At 47.6% G+C, this 24519-nt stretch overlaps 1 long non-coding RNA gene and 1 other non-coding gene across 2 annotated transcripts; one reads left to right on the top strand and one right to left on the bottom strand.

Annotated features, from left to right (window-relative positions):
• Positions 1-306: 306 nt before the first annotated feature.
• On the top strand, positions 307-7479 carry Gm34445. Its single transcript, XR_378642.4, has 2 exons — positions 307-677; positions 7301-7479. It is a non-coding gene; the product is annotated as a predicted gene, 34445 (long non-coding RNA).
• A 16064-nt stretch (positions 7480-23543) lies between these two features.
• On the bottom strand, positions 23544-23637 carry Mir6404 (microRNA 6404). The gene has a single exon (NR_105830.1). It is a non-coding gene; the product is annotated as a microRNA 6404 (primary transcript).
• Between the last annotated feature and the right edge of the window lie 882 nt (positions 23638-24519).

Raw genomic sequence — 24519 nt, 5'->3', positions numbered from 1 at the left:
AATGTGGTCAAACATTGATCCGCATGGTTGGCGCAGGTGTTCTTGGGTGACACCAATGCTGGAGGTGCTAGTTCAATGCAGAGTGGGCTCCCGAGTGGAGGTGACCTCACAGCATCTATACTGGCTCAGATGTGAGATGCTGCCCAGCAGGCTCCTGTGTTTGAATTCTTAGTGCCTACCAAGTCCCAGTTCTGCTGTTTGGGGATACTGTGGAACCTTTAGGAAGTGGGGCTTCTCTAGAGGAAGTAAGTCAGCAGAAGGTGAGGTCTCCCCTTCTGCCCCATCTCTGCTTCCTAACCCACCACTATGTGAGCAAACAATCTCACACTCCTACTGTCATAGCTGTGTCTTCCCCACCAGGATGAACTGTGGTCTCTAAAACTGCAAACCCCTCTCTTCCTTAAGGTCAGGTCTACATCACAGTGATGAAGAATGATGTAATTAATACAGTCCCTCCAGGCTCTGGTGTGGCTCGTTCCCACCCATCATCTGGGTTACCATCTGCCTCCTATCAGACTGTGGCTGCCCTAGCAGGAAGAGTGCCTCCCTTCACCAGGACTTTTGACAAGAATTCTGGAGGAGACTCTGCTTGTGCCTTTTGACCATGACTGGACTGGTCATGATCCATGTTGGCATTCCTTCTAGGCTCCTCGCCACAGTTACCTGACAACAGCCAGGTATGCCTAACTCACTATAAAAGGAGCTGCTTGCTCCCATCTTCTCTTTCTTCTCTTCCTCTCTTCTTCTCTTACCCTCTTCTCTCTCCATTCCCCTCCCTCCTCTCTCTCCACGTGTTCATGGCTGGCCTCTCTCCTCCTCCTCCTCCTCCTCCTCCTCCTCCTCCTCCTCCTCCTCCTCCTCCTCCTCTTCTTCTTCTTCTTCTTCTTCTTCTTTCTTCTTCCTTCTTCCTCTTTCTCTCTTTTTTTTCTCTCTCTCTCCTTTTCTCTGTCTCTACTACCCCTTCAATTCTCCTCCCCATGCCCTAAATAAACTCTATTCTATCCCTCAACCAGGGGCTGTGCCTAACCTCTGGATATGGTCTCTATGAAAAAGTCCCAGATGCCAGGAAAACAAGAAGCTCCCAGGACCCAACAGGGATGACATTAGCTGAAATACCCAACAAAGCAGAGAGAGAGCCTGTAGAGACCATACACTCAGTTTTTAATTGTCAACTTTACAATCTAGGGTCGCATGAGAAGACAGCTGCCACTGAGGAACTCTCTAGATTGTGTTACCTTGTTGGCATGTTAACAGACAATTGTTAATTGACAATATAAGAAGACCCAGTCTACTGTGGGCACACTATCCTCTAGGCAGAGGATCCTGAACAATATAAGAAAGGAGAAATCTCACTGAGAGAAGCAAGCAGGGATTCATGAGTTTATTCTCACTCTGATTTTGACTGTGGATATGATGCTTTAAGCTCCTGACTTGATTTCCCCACAACAATGAGCCATAGCCAGAGATTGTGAGCTAAACAAACTCTTGCCTCCTTTAAGTTGCTTTGTCAGGGTATTTTATCACAGTGACAGAAATATAACTAAGACAGTGTGTGGGTACATCCACGCATGTGTGTACAGAGGCCAGAGCAGGATACCAGGCCATCCTGTATCTCTGCCTCATTGTCTTGAGGGTCTCTCACTGAACTGGAAGCTGGCCATTTTGTCTAGGCTGACTGGCCAGTAAATTCTCAGGACCCACTTGTCTCCCCTCCCCCAGGGCTGGGGTTACAGACATGTGGAGCCACACCTAGCATTTTACATGAGTGCTGGGGATTTAACCTTATCCTTGCACTTGCACCGCAAGAAATCTTACCCACTAAGCCTTTATCTCCCCAGCTTTGTCATTATTTCTGAAACACAGAATGGCAAGCATTTGCGAGGCATTTTTATCATACGAGGCATCAGGAGGAGGAGACATGCAGCTAACGTGCAAATGCACATTTCATTTAAGGGGCTTGCACATTCCCAACCTACTAAGAAAGTCCTGGAGATGATAATATTTATCATTGAGATAGCAAGGTGCACAAGGCCTGAGGGGAGGATGAGTAGGATAGAAGCCTGCATCTGGTGGGATGGCTGCATCACCATAGCTGCTAGCCCTGTTGCTCAGCATTCAAAGTTCAACCAAGGGCAATACTATGCCATGGAGCAGAAATACAAGATCCAGTGGGGAAAGGAGCTGGAGTTACTGGAAGAAGGAGAGTCAGCTTCGAGGTGCCCAGGCTGACCACCCACCAGCCAGTCACCCACACACTCCAGCTGCGCTGTATTTGGTCCATCATCCATGTAATGGAGGACAGAGGGAGTTAGCTACAGAGGGCTGTGGTGGGTTGAAGGGGAGATCTTCAAAAGGTGTGTACCCATAACTGTGTGATACTATTTTGGGGGAGGGGGCTTTACAGATGTTTAACCAATCAAAGGTGAGGATAGAGGGTTGGGAGAGAAAGCTCAGTTGGTAAAGTGTTTGTCATGCAAATATAAGGACGTTAGTTTGATCCTCAGAACCTATAAACAGGGTACTGGCAAGTGCTTGCAATCCCAGCACAGGGAAGGTAGAAACAAACAGATCCCTGGGGCTTAGTAGGCAACCAGCCTAGCCTAATGGTGAGTTCCAGACCCTGTCTTGAATGAATGAACTAATTAATGAATGAGGGAGGAAGGGAGGGTGCAAGGAGGGAAAGAGAAAGAGAGAGAAAGAGAAAGAGAGAGAGGGAGAGAGAAAGGGAGGGAGGGGGAGAGAGAGAGAGAATCCCACCCCAAAAAAGCAAAAACAAACAAGCAAACAAACAAAAAAACAAAAAACAAAATGAACAGGATAAACAGGCTTGAGAAACACCACGAAGGCTATTTTCTGGCCTCTACACACATACCTGCATGCATGCCCCCGCAGAGATACAACCACAGAAACATGCACACACGCACGCGCACACACACACACAAGATTATTCTATGAGGAGTGACCTTGAACAGAAGAGAGGAATGAGACACAGAAGAGGTCATGAGAAGATACAGGTGGAGACAGGAGGTGAGGAGGCTCCATTGAGGACAGCAACCTCAGAAGATGAGAGTCAAGGAAAAAGACAATCAAAGCCTCTGGAGGGAGCAGCACTGTATAACACTATGTCCAAAACTGCAGGAGGATGTATACACACTTACTGTTGTAGACCATCCTCCAAGCAAAACAGTTGCCATCTTGATCAGATCCACTGAGCCTACTTGCAAGAGTCCCTCATAATCAGACATTCTGACTCCACAGTCTGTTGACATTCCCTCCCAGGAGGAAGGTAGAGAGGGCCATTGGAGCCTTGCTTAAGATTCCTACTGCTCACCAGCCATATACATAAGGAATTCTATCCTGAGCGCAACTGCCCTGTGGTCTGGAGAGGGGGAAGTGTACAGGTTTGGGAGGCTAACTGAAGGGGCTTCGTCTATAGGACTATGGGGAAGCCATCATCCCTGCTAGATAAGGACTTCCCAGGGCAGCTGCTTTGGGGTCATTCATGTTTCTTTCAACAACCCCTCACCCAGGCTCTGTAAGTGAGCCCAAAAAAAACTCCACTTCTATGGAATCAAACTTTGGTTTGTGGTTGGGACCTTAGGAGGACAGAGAGGTAGATGTTACATCTCCCCAGTGAAGGAATTTTCAAAATACTTCATCTTCCCTGAACCCCATCTATGGTCATTTGTTCTCCCATCCTGAAGTCTTTGTACAAAAAAGGATCTTTCCACACTTAGGTGTGGTGGCTCACTCTCACATCATCATTTGAGAGGCAGAGACAGGAGAATGACTATAAGTTTGATGCCAGCCTGAACTACATAGTGAGCTCCAGGCTAGCCACTGAGCCAGGCTTTGGCTCTAAAAACAAAACAACAGAGTGCCGACTGAGAAAGGAGATTAACCAAGCATGATATATGCTGTTCGTCATAGTAGGAAAGCTTCAGAGCCCAGGGAGACCTCACTGCACAGATAAAATACAAAACAAAACAAAAAGGTGCGATGTCACAACCTTGCTGGCTCTCCACTCAGGAGGGAAGAGGGATGCCAGTCTCTCTTCTTCTCAATGCACCAGTTCGGGTTTCCAAGGTTTCCAGGAGAGGGGGGGGGGGAGGGGAGGGGGAGGGGAAGGGGGAGGGGGAGGGGAGAGAGAAAACTGGCATCTCCGGCTGCCATGAGGTAGCCTCAGCTTCCAAACTGCTTTGTAGAAGTTCTAGAGATGATGCAGGGTCAGCCCCTTTCTGGAGGTGAGCCCCTTTCTGGAGTCTCAGAAGAGTGAAAGGCTTGGGTTCCCACTGTGAGAACTGTATGTTGGCAGGCACCATAAGCAAACATTTTGGAAGAATCCACATGCACAGGCTGTCATTGCTGTAGATAAACCTTCCTGTGCTAAACCATGTGCACTTTCTTAGGAACATGAAGAGTGTTAATGCTAAGTGTTTGCTAAGGGCAGGAGTTGTGGTAGAGTGCTTGCCTAGCATGCGGAAGATCCTGAGGACACACACACACACACACACACACACACACACACACACAAACACACACACACACACACACACACACACACACACACACACACACACACGAGACTTCAGCTGTGAGAGCTGAGGGGAGCCAGAGAGACGGTTGGTTCCCTGGTTAAGAAAGCACTGGTTGTTCTTGCCAAGGACACAGGTTCAGTTCCCAACATTGGTGTAGTGGTTCACAACTATCTATAATTCAAGTTCCAGAGTCCTTGACACCCTTTTCTGACTTCTAAGGGTACCAGCATGCACGGTGCACAAACATGCATACAGACAAAACACTCATAAACATAAAATAAATGAATCCAAGCATAATAAAATTGTTTAAAAAAAGAGAGAGAGCGCGCGCAGAGGGTGTGGAGAGCGGGAAGAGTATGCATCTGAAGTCACAGGGATAGAACAGTGCTTGGGAAGCCTGTGGTGGCCAGAGGCCAGGTGGCCAGAACACACCACTGTGGATTCAGAACCATGCAGCTATTTAGCAGAGTGATTTTGATGAAGTGGAGAGAGATCAGGACCTGAGAGCAGTCGCTATCGGGACACTGTCTTTATGCCTACCTTAAGAGGCACAATGAGGGCCCCAAGGCATCCTGGAGGCCGAGGGCACAGACCAGGACACAGCTGCCCTAAAGAGGGGTTGGGGGTGACAATGAGGACACTGGAAAAGAAGCCCTTCAGAACCTAAGCCCAGACCCCCCCCCCCCCCCAAAGAGGGCTAGTGTCTCTGAGGATCTCAGTGTCCCTGATTCTGTGAGGGCCTCTTCAAGCTCAGCCTCTAGGGACAGGACAGATGGCATGCTGGATGGCTGCCTTCTGCAGCACCCTCTAGCAGCCCCGGTAGGCACAGCCTTGCAGAGAGCAACTGGCATGGTTCAGAGAACACAGCCTAGCGCTTCACTGCCCCCTGCAGCAAGGGAGCTTTAGAGCAAGAGAGACCACACCTGGAAAGGCTATAATCCCTTGGCTACCTAGCTGCTGTACCCAACCTTCTACATGAATTTGGACTTCATTCCCATGACAGCAAGACTTTATACCTGTTCCCACTCTCCTTCACACCAAGAACAATTCTCTCACCCTCTCCTCAGACCAATGAGCTGCACAAGTCTTTGATGGCTTTTGTGTCTGCCACCCCTGTATCACATCAAATATGTCTTCCCATCAGCCAAGCTATCATGTCTCAATGTGTCCTAGCTTGCTTTCTGTTGTTGTGATAAAGCACTGACCAAGAACAACTTGAGGCAGAAAGAATTCATTTCATCTGATGGCTTGTAGTCTGTCACACAGGGAAGTTAGGGCAGGAACTCGGAAGACACAAACCTGGAGGCAGGAACTGAAGCAGAGAACACAGAGGAACGCTGCTTACTGCCTTGCTCCGTCTGTGTTATTAGATATCCCAGGACACTTGCCCAGGGGAAGCACCACCCACAGTTTGCTGAGCCTCCCCAACCTCAATCAAGAAAATGGTCCACAGGCCAAACCGATGAAGGCAAGTCCTCAGTTAAGGTTCCCTCTCCCAGGTGACTCAAGCTTATAGTGACAAAACTCTAAACAGCACACCTTGACTGCTATCATCCCGGCCACAAGTTTAGCGGCTTAGACAACACTCAAATTTATTACTGTTGCAATTTCAGAAGTCTGAAGTCAGACAGGGGCTGCAGTCAATGAGCTGTTTCTTCAGGCGTTTCTCAGGGAGAATTCATTTCCAGACTCCTCCTTGGCCCTGGGCACTTCCTCCAAGCCCAAAGCCAGAAAGCTGAACTTTTCTCTCCCTTTTCTACTCTTCTGAGAGTACAGCCCAGTAAGTCTCTTTACTTTCTAAATTTGTATGTGGTTTCTTGGACCTGTCTGGATTTTTCTAGGATAATTTGGGGGGCCTGGGGTTGAGACAGAAGAACAGTGAAAGGGGGGGGCAGATTCCAGAGATTAATACACCTAAGGGCACTGCAAGGGAAAGACTTGGCATCCCTTAGTCTACGTGAGTGTCATTCAGCCAAGAGAGCATGCTCAGAAAAGCCATTGTTCATGCAGACTTGAGAGAGGTGGGGACTATGTTAGTAATCTTTAAAAGGTCACCATCACTGGGGACCTGCTAAGCCCTCCTCCTCCTCCTCCTCCTCCTCCTCCTCCTCCTCCTCTTCCTTTTGGCCCCTTTGTAGCCATGCCACAGGAAAAGTGTGGCACACTTCCATGCCCCTTTGAATTTCTCCCTTAACAACTGTTTGTCTTAGTTAGGGTTTCTATGCTGCAATAAAACACCATGAGCAAAAAGTAAGTTGGGGAGAAAAGGGTTAATTTGGCTTACATTTCCATACTGCTGTTCATTACTGAAGTCAGGACAGGAACTCAAACAGAGCAGAAGGCAGGAGCTGATGCAGAAGCTATGGAGGAGTGCTGCTTACTGGCTTGCTTTCCCTGGCTTGTTCAGCTTGCTTTCTTATAGAACCTTGGACTACCAGCCCAGGGATGCCACCACCCACAATGGGTTGGGTACTCCCCCCTGATCACTAATTGAGAAAATGCCTTATAGCTGGATCTCATGGAGACATTTTCTCAAGTGAGGCTCCTTCCTGTGTGATGACTCTAGTTTATATCAAGTTTACCCACAAAACCAGGCAGTACAGTGTTCCTCTCTAGTAATGATCCACACGTCTCTGAACAATCCATCCTAAGAGCCACAAGGACCTGGGAACCCCAGCATGTACCCTCCAGACTCACATCAGTGCCCATGACAAGGTAAGGAGCCATTTAACTCTGTGGCTCTCTTCTGTCCTCCCCTGCAGCTTAAGGATGGGACACTGTCCCTGCAGTGAGTTCAGCTTTCAAGGCAACCTGGATGTGGAGGATGATGCTGGGCCGCCATGCTGGGATGCCAGCTGAACCCACCACCTCAAACAGCTCCCCTCTGTGCTCTGAGATGCCCTTTTCTGGAACCCCACTGGAATAAAGGTACTCTCCCACAGTTCTAGAACATGCTGCTAATGCTGCTCCGCTCCTGATCCAGGCATGGCTGCTACCTGCTTTCCTGAGGAGCCTAGTTCTATGCACCAGACAGAGACCAAAAGGGATTGCAAACCAGATTGTCTTGGTACGTCTGTGAGTTTGCTCACATACTTACTTGAGGTGACTTTCAGGAGTATGCACAACTTACAGAAAGTCCACCTTAAGAGGAACAACAATATGAACTAACCAGTACCCCCCGGAGCTCGTGTCTCTAGCTGCATATGTTGGCCATCATTGGAAAGAGAGACCCATTAGTCTTGCAAACTCTATATGCCTCAGTACAGGGGAACACCAGGGCCAAGAAGTGGGAGTGGGTGGGTAGGGCAGTGGGGGGGGGAGGGTATGGGGGACTTTTGGGATAGCATTGGAAATGTAAATGAAGAAAATACCAAATAAATAAATAAATAAATAAATAAATAAATAAATAAATAAGTCACGTCTTTCGCGCAGTTGCTCCTCTACTCAAACAGCCTTGGGGAGGGGCAGAGCCTCATGTGTCTTCAGGCTCCTTGCAGGAGGGGGTGTTGGTGGTTCGATCTCTCATAGCTGCTCTGTTTTAAGACAGTGATGATCTTGCCTAACCCAGAGGGAACAGCCATGTGACACCACTGAGGTCTTTTCTGCTACATAAGATCACCTTGTCTCGGGTTTAGGGATGAGGAACTTTCATAGGTTTTTTGTTGTTGTTGTTGTTGTTTTGTTTTATTTTTTTGAGACAGGGTTTCTCTGTATAGCCCTGGCTGTCCTGGAACTCACTTTGTAGACCAGGCTGGCCTCGAACTCAGAAATCTGCCTGCCTCTGCCTCCTGAGTGCTGGGACTAAAGGCGCGCACCACCACACCCAGCTGAACTTTCATAGTTCTGTGTTTTGCCTCAAAGTGGTGGCCACTAATACACCAGCTGGGAGAAGGTAGGACAAAACCTAGAACTGGAAGTCTGCAGCAGTCCACGCATCTCCCTTGAGGGCATGAGAATGCCGCTGCATGCTAGGAAAAAGTGGATCTGCGATGGAGGCTGTGGCCCCAGGGTCTCCTCTCGGGATGCCTGGACCCCCAACCGGAAGAGGAAGTCAGGAGCAGGTGTCAGAGCCAGGCAAGAAGGGGAAAACGCAGCATGAGACAAGTGGGATCCGGTCTGATTGAGAGCAAGTGCTGAGTGCCAGAGGGGTGGAAGAAGAGAAAAGACCTTCTTCGGGAGCCTTAGTGTCTCGGCTCTTTCAGGCCTTCCTGGTAGTGATCTCTAGTGAAGCAGCTCACTGAGACAATCTTAGCTTGCTTATACTTCTTTATTGGGGGTAGATGTGAACACATACACTATATTCCGAGTAAACCAGGGATTATACATTTTTGGAGGAAGGGTGTGAGAATATCCAGGAAGGGAAGGTCATTGGCTGAAGGCTAAGTCTATCTAGAGACGTCATAGCATGGAGAAGAGCTCCAGGTGACATGTTACATGACTGAGTGCCCATGGTCCTCTCAGTTGGTGCTCGTGGTTACGTGTTTCAGAGCAGAAATGAGAGGCTGGGAGTGGGGTCCTCCATTCCTACCACCTTAGATCTCGGAGTTTGAGCATGCTCCATCTCACAGTTCTTGTGCCCATCTGGTAGCACAATCCTCGTGCCCTACAACCTTTGAGGGCCACTGCGGTGCTTAGGGCCCAGCCTCATCTACTCACTAGCTTACACTACTCTCCAGAACACTTGTCTAAGCAATACGGAGGGAACAAAAGTGGCTTCATAGGAAAGTGGCTGCTGTGGTTTAGACAAGAATGTTCTATTGCATATAATTTTAGAAAACCATGCTAGTTCTGGCTAGGCTATCTGTCCTTCTCTTCCTGTCCCGCCTGGAAATCCCACCTCTATATCTTCGCTCAACAATTGGCTTCTCCTGTCTTTATTAGCCAATCAACAGTTAGGGAAACTCCCCCTACAATGTCCCCCACAGGCTCATGTGTTTAAACATTTGGCACCAGTTGGGGGCGCTGTTTGGGAACCCTTATGGAAACTTTAGGAAGCACAGCCCAGGTGGAAGAAGTGGTCAGTGGGGATGTGACTTGAGGTTTTATAGCGGGACCACACTTTCTGTCTGCTCTCCACTTCCTGACTGTGGATGCAGTGTGACCAGCCTCTGCTTGACCCTGCAGCCATGCCTTACTCCCCATAGTGGACTGTGACCTTCCTTAAACATGGGCTAAAACAAGCCTTCCTTAAGTTGTTTCTTGTCAGGTATTTGCTCACCAAGAAACAAGAAAAGAAAAAAGTAACCAATACACACATATATATGTGTATTCATACACGCTCACAACCAAACAAAGACACATGTATACTTACATGCATCTCTCTCTCTCTCTCTCTCTCTCTCTCTCTCTCTCTCTCTCTCTCTCTCTCTCTCTCTCTCTCCAATAACAAACAAAGTAAGGAATGTTCTGGTCCCCCATTGTCCTTGTTCCTGTAGGGCTGGTCACAGGCCTCTGGTGTCACCCACTTTGGGCATCCCTAGTCCAGTTGTAAGCTGCAGCACCTGGCTTGTGAGAAGGGCTAGGCCCCAGGCTGCAGGGCCAGGCATCCTCTTTTGGGCACAGGTTTCTGTTGACAATTCTGGAGAGACATCTCCAGATGAAAGGCATCTTCAGGAAGCTGTAGGTTTTAAGAAGCTTCCCTCCCTGCAATGTGCAGCAGCAGCTCTGTCTCCCCTTGGTCACCTGGATTCCAGCACATGAGCGCAGCCCCCTTCTCTGTCTCTACAGTCAGTGGTCATCTTGTCTTCCAGCTACCACTGTGGCTGCACCCCCTTCAGATCATCTTGTGCAAACATCAAGAGGCTCAAGAGGGACACCAAGATAGATTGTCCTTTTGGATAGAAGGTTTATTCAAAGAGTTATTAACACCACAGACAGACAGACAGACAGACAGACAGACAGACAGACAGACAGCATGGTAAGAGCTCCTAGGAACATTCAAGTCCCAGTGCCACAGACAAACAGCACTGTGGGGTTTCTGATGAGGCTTTCAGGCCCACAAAGAGAGCAGTTTCTCTTCTTACAGGTCTCAGGGAAAGGGGGATTTTTCATGGAGTCCGGCTGTCTTTGGTTTCTGGTGGGCCAGCACAGGAGAGAAAGGGGTTCTTTCACTGCCAGGAGTGAGGATAAGGGGCGGCAAGGAGGCAGGTCACATCCAGCTGTGGCACACCCTCTATATGGGTGGGGGATGCCCCACCTCATAGCCCTATGAAGGCCTGGGGTCTGGCAGTCTGAGCCTGTAAGTGTCCTTGGAGCCTTGTGCCTGACTTTCTCTCCTGGAATCCCGCACTTAATCATCTTAGGGGTGCAGAGTCACAGACAGGCTCTGGGTAGGGGCTTGCCATTTTCTTTACAGAAGGGAGAGGCTGCTGCAGGTGGGTGTGGCCCAGGCAACAATCCTGTCTGGATTCTAACATTTGTCTTCTCTAATGTGGGCACCAGTATGTGTTCCAGTCAACAACAGACTCCTCAGGGTCAGAGCTGGATCCTTTCTTGATAGGAGTTCCCTAATTTCTTGAGGTTCATTGTTTCAATACTCTGACAGCTAAGGGGAGGAGTCTGAAGTGGCTCTCTTTAGAACACTGGTACCCCTGCCAAGTTGGTTACAATTTGAGGTGACTTAGCCACTTACAGCTCAGATACATGCCCAGAGGTCATCAGAGCAGGTGGGATGGCACAAGGCAGTCCGCTCTGAAGTCACCCACCAGCCCACAGAGGGGGAGCTCTGGCAGGCATCAGATAAGGAAACAGGACATGTCCTCTCTGTTCAGCTGCATCCAGGCACTTCTAGCAGGTGAGCAGCCAGTATGGGCAGTCAACACAGAACCAGCTCTAGATTGGGGAGATCCCAGGCTGTTGTATGGGCCCCAGTGGGAGGGTCATACGTGAGGGTATGGTTCGAATCCTGCCTCAGAGACGGTTTTGCAGGCAACTCAGCCCAGCTCAGCAAGTGGTTCACCACAACTGAAAAGTTAATGAGAAGGAAAGCTAAAGAGGGAGAGGGAGCAACTTGAGACATCACAGGTCTTTATTTGGGTGGACTCTGCAGTCGGAGGGTCTCCTATAGAACTTTCTATCCACTTTCAGGCTGGAGTAGTTATGGGGTGGGAGGTGGGATTGAAGTCTTTGGTTCATTTGGGTGTTTTGGTCCCTTAGTTGGCCACTGCTGGGAGTGACAAGTTAGCAATCAGTTAAAGAAACCTGAGGGACAGATAAGCATCTCTTGGGGCAGCCCTCACTGGAGTCCCTTGGACAGAAAAGTCAGTAACCCAGATAAACAAGTTATTGCAAGTGTAGGGATTGCCACAGTTCAACCAGAGCAGAGGAGGCTTTGCAAAACCGTGTTCTATCAAAGAGCAGAGGAGGAGACAATGGTGACACCAAGCAGAGGACAGAGCAGAGGAGTAAGGAGCCTCCAGCCCCTCCTCATGTAAGACAATGCAAGTGCACAGAGAGATCCCTGAAGCCATCCAGGGAGAATGAGAAGCCAGCCTTGGCTCCCCAGCCACAGCCTGAAGAGACAGATTAATAGCTTCTATCCACGAAGCACAATTCCTTGGCAAGAAGGAACGGCACCGATTAATTACATAACGTGAGCCTGCCAGCAACATATGGGCCAGTGCCCAAAAGAGGCCTTGGCTCACCGTTTCTAAGCAGTATAAGGAGTTATGGGCAGGGGCCAAGAGGGTCTCATCTGCAGGAACCTGCCTGGCATCCCACAGGCTCCTTAAAAGGTGTGCTGGTTATTTGTCTCATGTGGCAAATTTAAGGAAGGAAGGAAGGAAGGAAGGAAGGAAGGAAGGAAGGAAGGAAGGAAGGAAGGAAGGGTTTATTGTGGTTCACAGTTTGAGAACACAGTGCATCAGGATGGGAAGGCATGGCAGGCAAATGAGGCAGTTGGTCATGAAGCATCCACAGTCAGGAAGCAAAGAGAGATTAACACCATCTTCAGCTCAGTCTCTCTCCTCTCCTCTCCTCTCCTCTCCTCTCCTCTCCTCTCCTCTCCTCTCCTCTCCTCTCCTCTCCTCTCCTCTCCTCTCTCTCTCTCTCTCTCTCAAGTCTCCAACAGGTACAGACTGGCACAGCCTGCACTCAGAATGGGTCTCTATTAACCTATTCTAGATAATCCCTTACAGATGTGCCAAGGGTTTATTTCCATGGTGATTGATTCTAAATCATATCAAAATTGACTCTCATAGGAGCCTTGGTAGGAGATTCGGGGCTGGGGACTTGTGGACATTCTTTACCCCCACCCCCTGTCTCCTGCTGCATTCTGGAAGCACAAATAGGATGGCCCTGCAATGTCCCAAAATGATATGGAAACACCCTAGGCTGTGCAGCCTATAACCTGTCCCCAAATCCCAGTCAAGTCTCCCTCCATGCCTGTGGATGGGGTCACCATCACCCAGTCTCTGATCCCCAGGCTCCTCATCTGTAGACAGCATGACCTGGTTCCTGAGCCTTGGGCTCCCTGTGTGTACATGGGGTCATGTGACTCCTAACCTCAGTGCCCCTGTACCAGATACGATGAGCAAAAGATCTAGGATTCAAACCCAGTTTCTTCTGCTCTGGGGCCTAACCTGTACCACACACAATGCACTTGAATCTTCTCCAGCTCTACAGTGGCCTCATGATCCAAGGGCAAGAGTCTTCACACTGAAAATGCTGTTGCAAGCTCTTGCTTATTGCTCTGGCTGCAGAAAATCCTGGAAGCCACTTGCCACCTTATTGCCAACGGCTGCCTGGCACACGCCTCTGTGCTGGGATGGGGAAGCAGCCCACAACCCTTCCTGAAGAGTCTGGGGGACAAAGCTCAGAGGCTCAGAGGGGAGGTGAGAAGGTCGATCCTTACAGCACGACTGCTCGCTGAAGGCTGCTGTCCGTGATGGGGAAGCTTGGGAAAGGGCTGGGGAGTTCAATCAGACCCTCCTTCACCTCCCTGCACTTATGAGTGGGTGTAACACTGGCCAGAGACGGAGGCTGCCTCACCCCATCCCCCACTGGCTCATGAACCATTTTCTGGAAGGCAGCCCCATTCCCATTCTGTGCTAGCCCATTAGCTTGAGAACGAGTAATTTCTGAGCATTGCTGACGGCTTTCTGTAACGGCATTGTTCGGGTGCTTAATTATCCAAAGCTTATCCAGCCTGTTGGTCTGTGACTCTGGTGCGGTTCTACTGCTGAATCACGTGGAGGTTAGTTATCTCCTCACCATGAATTAAAAAACAGAGAGAGAGAGAGAGAGAGAGAGAGAGAGAGAGAGAGAGAGATCCTCACAGACCAATTTGATGGAGACACTCAACGGAAATTCCTTCTTCCCAGATGGCTCCAGCTTGTGTCAGGTTGACAAAACACTAACCAGCGAGTGGCCCACAGCAAGGAGACTCCAAAGGACTTGCCTGGTTCCTGGATCTCAGTTTCCCTGAATGTGTGTGAGGTTGTTGAGTCTCCGCTAACCCTGCCTAACAGTGTCAGATACTTTCCTAAAAAGTTAAAACACTGCAAAACATCAGCAGCCTCTATGCACTTCTGGACAATGATAAGGATGTGTCCCCACCATGTTGGCTCTGTTGTCATTGTCCAAATCCTCAGGGCCAAGTGCTTCAGAAAGAAGCCTTTCTCCAGCAGCGTGTTGGCTGCTGAGCCTGACGTCCTGAGTTCAACTCCTGGGCCCACATGTTGGAAGGAGAGAACAGACTCACTCTCACAAGTTGTCCCCTGACCCTTATGCACACATAAATAAAAAGTATATGTAATAAAAATTTTTTTAAAGACTTTCTCATACGGTGAACAATTCTTTTCAATTATGGAAAGGGTTGGTTTCTTATTAATCCCCTGACTGGCTGATTCTGATATTGATCAACCTTCTCTGTGTATCTGGAATCTTCCAGGTCTCCGAACACTCATTGCCAGCCAGGTGCCAGAGAGCACTCTGATATGAGGCCTGAGACCCCCAAAGTGAATGTTCTCATTATTTTTCAGATTTATGATACCCTGGTCAGTTTCCTGTGAGAGGCTTGAAATAGAGCTCTGGAGTTGTGCTGCTTTCTGAGGCTTGAAGGTGACTATAAACAATAAGAATTTCATTTTTTTGATGGTCCTAAGGGCTGGGAGACCAAAGTCAAGAGACGGCTCCTTCTTGGAGTCCTAGGGAGCAAATGCACCCCTGGTCTCTCACCAGTGACTTGCAGTGACCCATGGCAGGTAGAGACAGCACTTGAATCAATGATTCAACTTCCTTTTTGTTTGAACTGATGAATTCACTCTTGTATTTAGCTTTTTCCCCAAATAAGTTTCCTCTCACAGGCTCAGAGTATGAGGACATGGAAATATCCCTTGGGCCTGGATCTGTGATTGGTGTTCACAGAAGCCCTGAGGGGAGGACTTGACCTCTGCTCCATATCCAGCCCTCAATGGCTGTTCTTTCCCAGCTACACTGGGTGTGTTCGGGTCAGACCTAGACTTTGTCTAGATGATACCAGGAGCAGCTGTGTGAGCCCTCAACCGGACACTGACATGTAACCCTGCCGGTGCAGCTCCTCCTGAGGACCAATGTCCAATCTTAGGCCTTCCCTTCGTTTCCTGTTCCTTGAGACCTTCATCCTCCATGGTTGAGTCACCAGGGTCAAGTAGGCTTGCAAAGTCTCAGCTCAGCATCCCTGATACATGTGGATGCCCAGTGCACATAGGACTCTGCACAGCATCTCCAGCCTGTGACTCTGGATGCTGTAGCATCTCCAAACTGTGGCAACAGGGAATGTTTCTACAGATTGCCATAGCCCAGAAAGGGTAGGATTCACCATTATCAGCCTTAGCTAAAAATTGTGATTGACCATTCAAAATCCTCAGGGACCTGATGAGGACTTAGTAAACATTCCAGAACTTTCTGAGCCTGAGATGTCATGATAGCTTATCTAACTGTCAGCTTGAAGAATTTAGAATCACCTAGGAGATAAGCCTCTCCGTACTCGGGTAAGTAGTTATCTGGACTAAGTTAACTAAGGTAGAAGAACCCTCCCTGAATGTGGGGGCACCATCCCATGGCCTGGGGTCCTGGAGTGAAATGAAAAAGGAGAAAGTGGGGGCCTGGAGAGATGGCCCAGCAGTTAAGAACACTGGCCGCTCTTCCAGAGGACCCAGGTTCAATTCCAAACACCCACATGGCAGCTCACACTGTCTGTAGCTCCTGGTCCAGGGGATCAGACTCCCTCACACATGCAAGTAAAATACCAATGTATATAAAATTAACTATTTAATGTTAATGTATTAAAAATAAACTATTTTTAAAAAGGAAGAGAAAGTGAGTTGAGTGCCAGTGTTTATCTCTGTCCACTTCATGACTGAGGATGCCATTTGACCTTGTAACCTTTACCTCTGTGAGGATAGATTGTCCCTTCAAACTATGAGCCAAATAAACCCCTTGAAGTGGAAACTTATGATTTCTTTGGAAAGTCAGTTATGTCCATTGATGTTTCACTGGGGCAGGCACAGGTGAAAAGATGTTTTGCTGAAGCAAATATGTGAAAGGACGTATGATGTTCAGGAAGAATGTAAATCTGTCCCCACAGACAGTGGGAGCTGGAGCACTGGCTCCCTTCGCTCTGCCTCAGGTACCCATGTGTTGGTATGCCTTACATTGCGTGGTTGAGTTTTGCTTGTGGTGACTTGATAGAAAAAAAAAAAAAACTCACCAAAGAATGTCTCATGAGGTTCCTGTGGCTTCTTGTGGCTTCTGAGGACCTGGAGCTGTGGGTGAGCCTCTCGGTTTCCTCTGGATTGGGCCTGGCCTTGATGATTCGTGAGTGGTGATTGCTGAATGGACTGGACTGCCACTGCTGATTTGGTGTTTTGCTCGAGGACAGGACTGCTGATATCCTGACAACAAAGATTGAACCTGCCCCCAAAGAACCATTTCTAAACAGGTTTACTTCTCCTGTGTCCTAATAACTTCTCTTCTCCACTCTCTCTGGTGGGTGGTAGGCTAGAGGGGAGGTTGCATGCTTACTAAAGTAAGCTGAGAAAATGCCGACAACCCTTCCCTCCCTCCAGTTGCTTTCCTCGGGTATTTTGTCATAGCAATGAAGCAGATCAGAAAATAAATATGGGTTGCCTGATAAGGACGTGTGTACTTGAAAGATGTGCTGGGAACCGCACAGTATACCCAGAGACCATAACCAACAGTGGGTACACCAATGATGGCCTCCCAGTACTGTTCCCAGGCTTAGAAGTCAGGCGTGCGTGTGTCACTTCTATGTGTCCTATGCCTACACAGTGCCTGGCACACAGAGGGTAGAGGTGGGTGAGCATGCTCCAAAGCATGACCCTCCCACGTAGCTCAGGTCTGACCTAGAGCCACCCACGATGCCATGGGCAGGCCCAGCCCCTCACTCCAGGCTTTGGGGCTTGGATCCATTTCTCCACATTAAAGAGGCTTAAAAGGAAATAGACATACTCCACCCAGCCCCTAGACTGCCTAGGTTTCCCACTGTCATTGTACTTTTGAGCGGTTGCTTCTGGAATGTTATGGGCTGGCAAGAGCCATCCTCCCACTCTGGGAACTGGCTGACACTCCAACGTGGGTAAAAGGGTCATGAGCAACCATTCAAAATGACTTGGGACTTGAGCCATGCATATCATTTCTGGGGAGAGAGAGAGAGAGAGAGAGAGAGAGAGAGAGAGAGAGAGAGAGAGAGAGAGAAAACACAGAAGAGGGAGTTGGTTCTTGTATTCCCCAGAACTGGTTGCCTGGTGAGTGTCCAAATGGTACCTGGGTTCTCTTCAAGAGCAGCCAACACTCTCACCCGCTGAGCCATCTCTCCAGCCCCAGTTGTTTTGTTTTTTAAAGACAGAGTCTCACGCTGCAGCTCAGGATGGCCAGGAACTCACTATATAACCTATGTTATTCCCAAACTTACAGCAATGCTTCTGCCTCAGTTTCTCAAGTGTTAGGGATTACACGAGACACCACATCTGACTCCATATACGTCTTGAACATCCTCATTCACACTACATTGTGGATTTGGGGGAAATGTAGACTTATGCCCCATGCCCCAGTCACTGAATAAAAGAGAAAAGACAAAGATTTAAACTTTTCTTGAAAAGAAAAATCCGGTGTCCTGATATAGGTGGATATTTTCTCTCTAAATTTTTATTTTCTTTTGCTACTTGCTTTTTGGGAGCAAGCAGATAGGACTCTCACAGTCAGGAGTGTGTGGCTTTTGGTGCAGGCAATCCTGCTGTCATCCTCTGGTGAGATTCCAGGATCCTGCCTGGCTGCGGAGGGCTCCCTGTGCCAGAAGCCAGGCTGGTGCACACAGCATAATTTTATCACCTTAAATGTCTCCCAGGCCTTGCCTGCTCAGCCCTCCACTCCCTCCACCCTGGCAACCACAGAGCCTGTGTGCCTTCATGCCTCTCCGGCTATTGTGCTTTGTCCAGCAGTCGGAACTTTAGCTGTATGGCTTGGGAACATGTCCCTTTTGTCACTGGTTAGTATCCTACTGTGTCAGCACAGACAGCCTGCCTCTTTCTGGTAGCTACCGACTGGCATCTTGGTGGCTTCTGGTCCTGGTGACTCAGAACACAGCTGCTATGAAGAGCCATATTTCAGCTTTGTAACAACATAAATTTCTTGCTCGTTTGGGCAAAGACAGGGAAGTAGGATGGACAGCTCACTCCTATGGGAAGAGAAGGCAGAGCTTCATGATAGCACCTCCCCCCCCCCCATTTTATTTTGCCTTTGTGAGATAGAATCTTGCTATGTAGGCTGGTCCTGAATTCTCAATACTACTGCCTCAGCCTCTAGAGTGGTGGGGCTGGCTCAGATATGCACAGGGTACTCCATGTCCCCTCATTGTGATGTTGCCAATGTGCTCATGCGTGTGAGGTGGAGTCTCTTTGTTTTAGTTTGTGATTCTCTGCTGAGTAATTATACCAAACTTATTTGCTTTATTCTGGACCAAATGTTTATGTTCTCTCAAAGCATGTTGTATGTTGTAGCCCCAGCGCAACACAACCCCTCTCCCCAATCCCCAACCCCCATCTAGCTGTGTTTGGACATAGGGTTTTTCTGTAAGGGTTTTTATAGATTTTTAACATTTCGTATAAGTGTCTAATATTCTCTCTGTCTCTTTCTCTTTCACACATAAACACAGACACAAACACACACACACACACACACACACACACACACACACACACACAAAACCCAGACTGGCCTCAACTTCACTATGTAGCTGAAGATGACCTTGAACTTCTGATCCTCCTGCCTCTGCTGGAGTGCTGAGATGACAGACTTGTGACATGACACACCCATCTGACTGCTTTGGCTATCTTTTATGCTGTTGAACGCTAATGTTTATTCTTTTAAAATGTCATTCTATCTTGATTATTGTAGGGTTTTGTTTGCTTGTTGTTTGGTTTTTTGGTTTTGTTTGTTTGGTTGGTTGGTTGGTTTTTTGAGTCTAAAATCTAGAGCAATGAGGCCTGCAGTTCTGCTCTTCCTGCTGCCATGTCTTATCTAGGATTTTTTCTTTTTATATAAACTGTGGAATCCCCACCCACATCCCACATCCCACATCCCACATCCCACATCCCACATCCCACATCCCACATCCCACATCCCCTCGATCCCTTGGGCTGTCCTGGAACTCAATTTGAAGTCTAAGCTGGTCTTGGACTCTTGAACTTCCTGCCTCCACTACTAGATTTCTGGGGTATAGGCATGGGCTATAACATTCACCTTGAATTTGGAAATTAATCTGTTGACAACTGAGGAAGAATCCACTAGGATTTTGATTGGTGTTGGCTTGACTCTATAAAGCAATAGGAATGAAGTGGTACCTTAGCAAGATTGTCTCATCCAGGAGCACAGACGCATCCATGGATGGAGTCCCTTGAATGACTTCTCCAACTTTTATATCCCAAATTTGGTTGGTTGGCTCCAGGCTGGAGTCCATCACTTCAAACTTCTTCCAGTTGCTTGTTTATAGAAAACCAACAGCCAAGTCTGCCCAGGCCTTGAACCCTCCAGAAGTGTAGCATGCTAATTCAGGAATTACTTTTATATTTATTTATTTTCAGGTTCTTCGGTGTTTTACATATACCAACTATGTCTTCTGTGAGAGTACACTGGTTTCTTTTTCTAATTTTCAATCTCTTTATTCTTATTTTGTTCGTTTGTTCTATTTCATTAGGTGGAATTTCAGTATGGTATGAAGTAAGGGCAGAATGAAAGAGGGATCCAGGAGATGGCTCAATAGGTAAAGAGGTTGCTGTGCACCCAGACAAGTGGGCTCTAGCTGATTCCCTGGTGAACTCAAAGTGCATCTCACACTGATAATAGACCATAATGGTTCATTTCTTACACCTATGAGAAGAGGAGGGATGGACAGAGGTCTTGTCTCCTGCTGTTGGCTCTGTGCTTCAACACAGCTTCAGCCCTGAAGAACGAAATCAACCAGCCTGGCTCAGGGCTTGCCTGCATCCAATAAATACCGCTGCTCACAGAACATTCCCCAGGTGTGTTAAAGCATCCGTGGAACCGCTAACACTTGTCATTAAAGACCCATGGTCCCTAGGGCAGCCTCACCATCCTCTCCATCACAGGCCCCAAACTGTGGCACAGCGGCCACAAAACAACAAAGTAAATTCAAATGAGTGATAGCTCCAGGGAGCTTCTGTCCCTGCTCATCAGTGTGGCATCTTACAACTTCCCTGCAGCCTTGACTCTAAACACACAGCATGTGCCCTGTGCCCTATGCAGGCACCAGGCCACACAGAGCCTGAAACACTGTGACTCAGAATCAAAACCATTGTATGTTTCAAACTGCTGAGGTCACATGTATGTCAGAGGAATCCCTGCATGAAGGCCCTGAGAGGCCACTGTGTAAAGATGTGAAGATGAAGCCTGGATTGCATTGGAGACTTCAAGCCATGGGATGCCCAGCAAGAAAATCTGCTAAAAGACATGAAACTATCGAGAGAGAGAGAGAGAGAGAGAGAGAGAGAGAGAGAGAGAGAGAGAAAGAGAGATGCTGAAGTCAGCAGACCTGGAAGAAAAGAGCCACTGAAGTCCTTTGACATCAGAGATATAAGACTTGGAGTTTGCCCTTCTGTGTTTCAGTCTTGTCTTGGTCCCATATTTCCTCACTATTATCCCTTTTAAAATGATAATGTATATTCTGTGCCATTTTATGTTGGAAGTATGTAATTTTCTTTCTGCTTTTACAGGAGCTTACAGTTAAGAGATTGCCTTGAGTTTCAGAAGAGACTTTGGACTTTCAAGTGGTATTGGGGCTGTCAAAGACTATGGGGGACTTTTAAAGTTGGCCTAAATGCATTTTGCATTACGGTATGTCTACAAGCCTATGGGGCCCTGAGGAACAGCATGATTTGTTTGAATGAGATGCTTCCCATCAGCTCATATATTTGAATGCTTGGTACCTGGTTGGTGAACAGTTTGGGAAGAGTTAGGAGGTGTGGCCTTGTTGAAGATGTATCACAGGAGGTGGGCTTTAGTTTCAAAAGCCCCAACCAGATTCAGTCTCTGTCTCTGCCTCCATCTTGCAGATCAGATGTAAGCGCTCAGCTACTGCTCCAGTGCCATGTCTGCCTGCCTGCCACCATCCTTTCAGACATGGTGACCATGGACTATCCCTTTGAAACTGTTAGCAAGCCTCCAGTTAAATGCTTTCTTTTATAAGCTGACTTAGTCATGGTGTCTCTTTACAGCAATGCAACAGCAACTGAGACAGCTGATAGTTTCCTGCTGAAACACTACACTTCCCAGCTTCCTTGCAGACTACAGAAGTTGTTTCTGTCCCTATAAGGGCCTACATCCCACCTTCCCAAGTAAGCCCATTCCCTGTGAATGAACATGGTCAGACCAAACCTCTCTTTCTACCTTCTGTCTCTCTACAACTGCTCTTTGATAATCTAACATGGCACCAAAGACCCAGGATAGAAAATCTGAGGCTTCTAGCAGCTCAAGCCCACCCCTGAACAAACCTCTTACCCCCATAAGCAAAACAGCCCACAGCCCAAGAGGGCCAGCCAAGTCTCCACTTTGGTCTCAGACAGCCTTCTCTTTTTACTCCATGTTTACCCTTTCTCTCTCATCTTACTGTCTCTCCCTGACTCAGACTGACTTCGGTGAGAGACCATGTCATTCAATCAATTCACACATACACCATAGTGAAATACAACAAGTTAACCATGGATCTAACTCCAAGGAGCCATGATTAGGTCTCAGGCCTCAATGGAGCTTATCTCACTGGAGCTTTTTAAGGGCCCACTTGGTTGACTTTCCATTGGCTGCAGACCCTCTCATTCATCTGAAAGCTCTGAGAACCTTCCAGTGGGCTTGTGGCTCTGTAATCCTGGGATTGGATAGGTTGGGGATATCCCCTTACCTTCCAAGCATTTTAAGACTTAGAGGACACTCTAAGCATTGACCTCTCTCTTGCTTTTGTCTCTAATTCACTCCAAATTTTCTGTAGAGACTTGCTTGGTCCAAGCTTCCAAGAACTTTCCAGTAGCTAAGGCTGACTGAGAATTCCTGGAATTCCCCACTGGCCTATAACCAAAAACTCTGAAAACCTCCACTTGCCCCACAACCTTAAGCCTGGAGTTCACTGGAACTCCATAATTAAAATGGCCACTGCTGGCCCAAATTCAGAATTTTCCATTTTTAATATCTAAACTGATTTAAATAATTCCATAAGACAGGAAGACAGTGTGACCTCCCTCCCCCATAAACCTTAGATCTTTCTCAAGGTTCTGACTTACAGCCACACCAAGAGCCTGTTTTACTCTGTAACCAAATCATCTGCTTTCAGACCTCTAATAATTATTTCCCAAGTCTCTTCAGGAATACAGGACAGTAATTGCCTGATCCATCACAGCTGACCAAGTTAGCACTACATGACCAAAACCCACCTTCTCTTCAGTTGGCCCAGAACTACCCCCACCACCAAAGACCCTTCTCAGCAGAAAACAGCTATAATGCCCCTGGAATACAAAAGTCCTTTCAGTCCTTCATTAGGAGCGACACCCCATTTTCCTCGGTGGCACCTTGGCCATCACTACATGTGAGTCTCAAAAATGCTCCTTTGCCATGAATAAACATGGTCTTGCCTAAGGTCAGACCAAGCCTCTATTTCTTCCTACTGTCTTTCTATAGCTGCTCTTTGATAATCTAACAACACCCATTGTGTTTCGTTGACGTAATAGAATCCCTAACCAAAATAGTTCCATACAAATCATTAAATTAATTTGGGCTCAAAATTAGGTTAGAACTTCCATCAATTTTTGAAAAGATTTCTGTTGGGTTTTTGTTGTTGTTGTTGTTGTTTTGTTTTTTTTTGTTTTTTACTATGTATTTATTTGAAGTGACATTTTCAGGCCTGGAAAGTATAAAATATGGACCAATTCTAAAATAACATTGATGTCTCTGTGTCCAGCAGTATCAAACTTTCACCAAGACTTAATTCTTTCTGCAAATGTAACCAAGCCCATTATCTCAGTATACAAATTTGCTTTCATATTTAACAAATACTACCTATATGTATACCAAAGAATTGCTTTAAAATTAATTTCTGTGATATTTATCATCTGTAAATATTTAATTCATATACACATTTTATAAACCTAAATACTGGAGTCCTATACAAACTATTGGGTAAAAAAAAAATCATGAATGGAAGCTCTGTTCTTTGTGGTAGACAATGCTAATATCTGCCCTCCCTGCCCAATATTCTTCTAGGAGGGAGGGACCCTCCAGTGTCTCTTGCTTAAAGATTGACCCAGACAAGATGGCTGGCTGAGGTCACACACACAGTCCATGTGATGACCCTGGAGAACTGATTATGGGTGCACTGGGAGGCACAGGACATCTTGTTCTCCCAGAAGACTGAGGTGCTGGTCACAAGGAGCATGGTCCCTGAGGTCAGAATCCATCTCTTTCTGCCTGACCTAAGAAGGCCATTTGTTCTCTCTGCCTCTGTTTCCACCACCACCTGCCCCCTACCCCTTGTCACTTCCCACAGAGACTTCACTGTCCTCTAGTGATGGGACATGATGTACAGGGCTGTGTAGAATGTCTGGTACACTTCTGAGCCAACACCTGAGGCTCAGTGCCTTCTAAGAGTCAGAGCAAACACTGGGCTTCAGTCACAGGAGTCTAAGTGACCCTCCCTAGATCATGCAGGAGTGATATGGGGAGGTGGGTCAGGACATCTTGCCATTCTTTACATTAATGATTCGTGGGATGTCTTTGGCCCCAGTATCTCCCAGAAGGTAGCTCCCCGCCCCCCTTCTCATCTGCACAGCTCTGGAAAAAAAAATCACAAGTCTAATATGCAAACTCACCACAGAGACAGGGTGGCGACAAATTGGTGACCTGGAGGTGACTGGATTTTAATTGGCTTTCGTGCAAGTGCAGCACAGATTGGATGTGTCTGATGTGGGTGACTTCTGTGCAATTAGGCAATCGATGCTGGACGATGCATTTGCCTCTGAGTTTAATTAGCTCTTTTGTGCAATGTGTGTAGCTCCATCAGCCTGCAAGGGATAGTTTCAAGCAGAAAAAGGCATCCACCAGTGACTCGTGGGTCTCTTTCAACTACCCTAGCACCCTCATCTGACACACAGCTGGTCACTCAGAGAGTCCCAACACCAGGCTGGAGGTCTAAGTCTCACCCAACGGAAGATACCCATCCCCAATTCTCCCATAGAGCTCTTGGTGCCAGGACCATCCAAACTCAGTGTGTCAGTTAGATTCTGTCAGCTTGATACAAACCAGAGACACTTGGAAAAATGGACATCAATGGAGCAGCTGCTTGACTGCTAACTGACAGAGGAGAGTCTAACCTATGATGGGTAGTGCCACCCTGGGCAGGTGGTTCTGGGTTGCTAAGCAAGTCATAAGGAGCAAGCCAGTTAGCGGCATTCCTCAATGGCTTCTGCTTTTGGTTACCACCCTG

This window comes from Mus musculus, chromosome 7, assembly GCF_000001635.26.
Source record: "Mus musculus strain C57BL/6J chromosome 7, GRCm38.p6 C57BL/6J".
Lineage (NCBI taxonomy): Eukaryota > Metazoa > Chordata > Mammalia > Rodentia > Muridae > Mus > Mus musculus.
The sequence above is the reverse complement of the archived record's forward strand: the minus strand, read 5'-3'. Positions and strand labels throughout refer to the sequence as shown.